The sequence below is a fragment of the Pempheris klunzingeri genome, chromosome 18 (assembly GCF_042242105.1).
Source record: "Pempheris klunzingeri isolate RE-2024b chromosome 18, fPemKlu1.hap1, whole genome shotgun sequence".
NCBI classification, from domain to species: domain Eukaryota; kingdom Metazoa; phylum Chordata; class Actinopteri; order Acropomatiformes; family Pempheridae; genus Pempheris; species Pempheris klunzingeri.
This window is the reverse complement of record NC_092029.1, coordinates 19072158-19078157: the sequence shown is the minus strand read 5'-3', so window position 1 is coordinate 19078157 and position 6000 is coordinate 19072158.

Sequence of the window (6000 nt, the reverse complement as noted above, 5' to 3'; positions counted from 1 at the left end):
TCTCAGCCTAAACCAGTGCTGTGCAACATCATTTAATTATCAGATCTTCCTTGTTCAAACAATGGGCATCTCAGGCTCCACTCCCTTCCATAATGACTTCACCGTTCTCCTCTGGTCATATAAGTCCATTAGGGGTGTTTCTGCTTTATTTCACTTTGCTGCAACAAAGCCAAAGCTGTTACACAAGATTTCCATTTCATTGTGCCCACTAAATGTTGGTCTTGGTTTGAATACTATTTTATCTATGCTTTTTTTTCGTAGGGTTACTCAAACACAAACCATACAGCATTCATATGATAATATGTGCACATCCTATTATCCCTAAAATGAATGAAAATATTTAAAGATTTTTGGTGCATATCTCCTCTTACAGTTTTTATGCTACCAAGATATCTATAACTATTGTGTATAGCACAACCTCGTTGACATTTCAAAATGCTCTTGCTCTCAACGACGCATTCAGTCAATATGCTGGAATCTAAAGTTTATGAGTAATTGTTAAATACTGCATTAAGTTCTATAGAGCCTCAGTGTCTCAGACACTGTACACTGTGCAAACTATTCATATCCCAAAATGGTCTGCGTTACACACTGATCAGCTAAGCTCAATTATAGACATGTAGAGTTTGTAAGTTATGAGTTAGATAATGCATTCAATCTTTAAGTTGTTCAATACTGTACAATAAAAACAATTACTTATAATGTTAATCATTATCAGAATCATCAATCTCCCCTCATAGGCGCTCTCTCAAGAGACAGTTTTCACTGTCTGTAGCTATTTTGTTCATGCACAAATCATAGTTCGAAGCAAAAAAGTCAATGCTTGCAAGCCTTAAGTGTTATTTGATATATAGGGTGGCAACTGTACAGTACTTTTCTCTGCCATTGCTTTGATTCATAGCCTTTTGAGATTAGCACTCTTTGCCTCAGTTCTGTCTAGCTGGAAGGAAACCGTGTCGAAGCAAGTACTGTCTGTACGCTGGCAGTTCGGAATTTGAAATTCAAGCCATGAACAAAATACAGTGCTGTGAAAAAGTATTTGCCCCCTTACAGGTTGGTTTGGATGGCTTTTTTCCCTTAATAAATGAAATCATCATTTAAAAACTGCTTTTTGTGTTTACTCAGGTCATCTATGTCTGATATTGAAATTTGTTTGATGATCTGAAACATGTAAGTGTGACAAAAAAGCAAAAACAGAAGAAATCTGTAAGGGGGCAAATACTTTTTCACACCACTGTATATTACAAAACCAGACTGAGAAAAAAGTGTTCATCAGGAAGATGGTTGTTTTACACAAGGGGTTCATGGGGAGGCCTTGCTTCTCTGGAAAACCATGTCAGACTCATAATGTATTCTGTGGAAGCAAGGTGTAGACCCCCTCCCATTTCCACTGCATACTCCCAGCAGGAATTATTAGGTTATTATTCTCTAGCTGTGACTCTCACTTTGTGAGACATGTGGGAATATACACAAGTGAGCCTCAAACCCACCATCTCAACACACACACACACACACACACACACACACACACACACCTCCAAACCACCAACAGCTGACACATGTGAAGTCAAACGTCTTGTTTCCAATAGAGTCTGTTGTACCACAACATGAAAGCTCAATAATAACTCTCAATAAATCTCCATTCTGCAGATTGACCCCTGTGTTCCATGTGTATGCACATATCTAAGCATGGGGCTGAACACTAAAAGGTCAAGGGTTACAAAAATAGCTGTGCTGTGAAGGAAGAGTTAGTTTATTCTAAAAGGGGGGAGGGTGGTTTGTTTTCCTACAACATGGACACAACACTTTTTAGTTGTGATCAGCATTCCAGTCATTATTCCGATAATGTATGAAGATATCTTAGCGTCGGCCAGGTTTCCATCCAAGTGTAGCAGACACTTAACATGAAGGTGACAAAAGAAAATGCATGTTTCTATCCACAGCTATTATGTGAATATTAGGAGTTGGTTTGTTGACATGAACGCCTGGCGGGGCTATTTCACCAGTTGGGTGATGACATTATGATAGTGTTTCATGTATTAAATCCAGGAGGGTTAAAGGCTCCACACTGCTCCACACAGATCTGATGTTTTCATCCGCACCAATTTTTAGTCTCACCAGTGGAGCCAAAGCTTCAATGGACACTTAAGTCGCCTGCTTCAAGTACATCATGATTCACTCACTAAGTGTGTTTCCATTACACACATGGACAGTGGAAGTCAGCCAGAGCCGGGGGTGTCTATATAACATCATACTAAATGCTGTGCCATATTCATTTTTCATTCACTTGAAAAAGCTCTTGTGGTTTTTAACAGCAATTGACAACAATTTCACAAACGTGTGTTTCACAAGCAGACAGTAACCATGACCACAAACACAGTGTCTGTCGAAGTAGCCACAGCAACTTCATAAGCAGGAGCACTGAAATGATATATGAAAACTGCAGAGAGGAGAGGAAATAGGGGTGAGACAGCACCAAGGTTATTATAGTTATCTAAAACCTGAGTAAAAACTAGAACTAGGTGTGAAAAAGTCATTTCAGTGAACTGAGATAAAAATAAAGACTATTTATCCATCCATCCATCCATCCATTCATTTTCTTCTCTTCTTCTTGGCTCATGGTAGCAGCAGTGTTCCAGCTCTTCCTGGGAGATCCCAGGGCATTCCCAGGCCAAATGACATATATAATCAGTCCAGCGAGTCCTGGGTCTACCCAGGGGTCTGCTCCCAGTTGAACACGCCTGGAAGGCCTCCAAGGGGAGAAATTAAAATTTCTTGGCATGAAAACAATCTGCTAGTCACATGTTCTGCTCACTTTTGTGTTCCCTTGCAGAACAAAGGGTATGGAAAAAGCCAGAAATAAGTGTGTATGTGAACCAGTGCATGCAGAACATGGAAACTGTAAAATAAAAAAGCCTGACAAGTGAAAACTGAGCAATGAATGTGTGTGTGTGTGTGTGTGTGTGTGTGTGTGTGTGTGTGTGTGTGTGTGTGTGTGTGTGTAACTCCTACCTTACAAGGATCCAGGGTGTTTGTTCTTGTTTCTGGGGTCACAGGAAGTTCAGAATATTTCTGTCAGCGTGCCAAGATTGCCTCCTCGGAGGGCGCAGTCTTTACTACAGGAGAGAGAGCAGACGAGGGGTGTTCCTGTCCATCCCTCCATGCCCACATCTGTCACCAGGCAACAGAGTTCCAGGTGGGATGGGGAAGAGCAAAGAGGAAAGCTGACGGGAAAAGCTGGTGTTACTGAATTTTCTAAAGAGGCACAGGGGAGGTTGAATTTGTGGCACAGCAAACACAATGAGCAGGATTTTCCTTGCGATCAATCCGTCAACATCAGCATTTTTGGGCATCAATACAAGAGAAACAGAGCTACTGTCATGCTTTTGTTGAGTTATTTCAAAAAGAGAATTTCATAGTTTTATGTTTCTGCAAAGAAACAACATTTAAAAGTGGCAGTGGTTAGAAGTGGTCAAAACTCATCATCATAAATCAGTTTTGTTTTAAAGCAATGAGGTGAAAGGTGATGAAATACTGCAGGTAAATGCGGTGACCCTGTTTACATTGCACAAAGTTACTTCATTCATTGTTAATGTGAAAACATAAACACTGATAGTCTGCTGTGTAACCGACTGTGAACGAGCAGACTGCGTAGCGAACATTAGCCATCATCAGCTCATGGTGGTACCACACCCCGCAAGGCCTTTGCAGCGAAACTCCTCAGTGTAGTAAAAGGAGGGATTTGAGTGTTTTGTTACATATGAATTCAACTTGTTATTTGCAGGACTGCAAGTCTGAGTTATTGTGCAGAAAAGGGCCATTGTCACTCTTTGTGGAGCTAATAAATGTGCTTATATGGAGAGTAAATTAAAACTGCATCTTTAAATATCAGTGAGCTGGAGAAGAAAGGTAAGGTGTTAGCTGTGGAGCAGACAGCTTTATCCTAAACATTGGTATAGGGTATATTTTCAATCCCCCGAACCGGAGCCCTTAACCCTAGAACACTAACCTAACAGTTAGCAACACCATCACTAATGTCGGGTATATTTCACCTGATATAATATACCCGATAAAAAAATACTGAAGTACTCTATTATTTTCCCCTATACAACGTCTCATAAAACGAAAAAAAATCATGGGGGGATCCTATAAAAAGGATCTAAAATTAAAATTAGGGAATCATTCACAAAAAATTCCATAAAAACAAAAAAATTACACACAATGAAACACAATGAAAATCACGTGACCACAATCGCGTGGGTGAAAACCACCCGACGTTAGTGTTCTAGGGTCAAGCGTACCGCGCATTTGTCCGCATGCACAGATATATGCTTATGCATGCACCATGGGTGTTTTTATCGGGATAGGGGACAATTATTCCAGCACACCATGGACGCCATGGATGCAGCATTTTCATTGCTGAGTACTTTACAAAGGAAGAAGTTTATCCCTCTGACTTTCTCCTCAGCATGACAGCTACCTGTTAGCATGCTGGTGCAGGTGTTGTCAGAAAGAGCTGCAGACATTATAGCCTACCGACAGCCTTGACAATGACACATTGCTCTATAGATACACACATAGACCAATCACTGTCACCAGCTTGAAAGCAGAACATAAAGAGGACGTCTCCTCGCTGCACGCTGGTGTGCACGTGTCACCCCCACCATCGGAGCAGCAAGAAGCTCTCTATCTTGTAAAGAATGTGTTAGACAGTGTGTTAAACCAGCTCCTTTGCTCTCTTTTGACATGGAACACAATAGCGGGAAATGGAGTGAACAGTAGCATGTGCCAATAAATCTACATGGTGTCTGAACACACCCCTCCACTGTTTTTCAAGCCTTAAATTTAAAAAAAAGACAATAAAACGCAATGTCTCGGTCTGATTTCCTGTTGGGAGGAGATAATGGCTGGAAAGGGTTAGGAGCTTTAAAGTCTTTGGAAGAACACATTCCTCCACTCTGCTTGTCCTCTTCCTCTCTCAATAACATTGAGAATAACAATAATCCGGCTTTATGCGAGACGAGACCCATTCAGCTCAGTAGATTCCAGCAATTAACTGTGGCATGAAGGAGTGACTGCAAGATTCCAGGCAACAGAGGTCAACAGAGAATGCTCTAAGCCACATTCAAGACAAAGTACAGTGTCAGCTAACAGACACGTTCGTGAAAAGCTGAAGAAACTTATGCAAGATCATAAGAAGCTGAAGTCGCAGTGGGTCCGACCGCTGTGCTATACGCCCCCCACACGTCATCAGCCTGATCTGAATAAATGTACCGGAACTTTGAGGTGCGGTGGAAACGCAAACCACACAGATTACCAGGAATTCTTTTACCCAGGTAAATAAATTCCAGGAAATGTTGGTGGAAAAGGGGCTATTATCCTAATTTCCATCAAATATTACGGGCCTTTTTTTTTTTTTTTTTTCACAAATCTAAATCTAAGCAGAAAAATACATTGGCAGCTGCACAAACACCCGGAGACAGTGATGGAGGACGTAGTAGTCAGAGCCTTTACTTAACTAGAAGTCACTTGTTCACAAATTTGCCATACCAACTCGATAAGACCACAATCTCACTATGGTGTTTACAGCTCGTTGTTAATTCAGTGATACAGCTCTCAGTTCAGGCAACTAGGAATAATTAGTTGAGGTTTGGGAAATACTGCAGTCATGGTGACAACAAACACAAGTTTAATAGTTCACTCAATCACATATGAGAAACCCTCCGTGGGTTACAGAACCTTCATCTTGATTCAGACAGGAAAGCCAGAGCCAGATATGTTTGTGCAATAATTTCCTGTGTTCAGTTCACAACATCTCATAACCTCCGGTAGAACTTCGGTTCAAAAGCCATTAAAACCCACCTGTCAGTCCTGAATTTTATCCTCATGGGTTGAGCTGCTTTGTTTTATTTCATTAATACATTTAGAGTATTAGTATAATACTGCAAACAGAAATAGTTTGATTTTACAATTGTTTTACTCGACTTTTGATTGTTGATC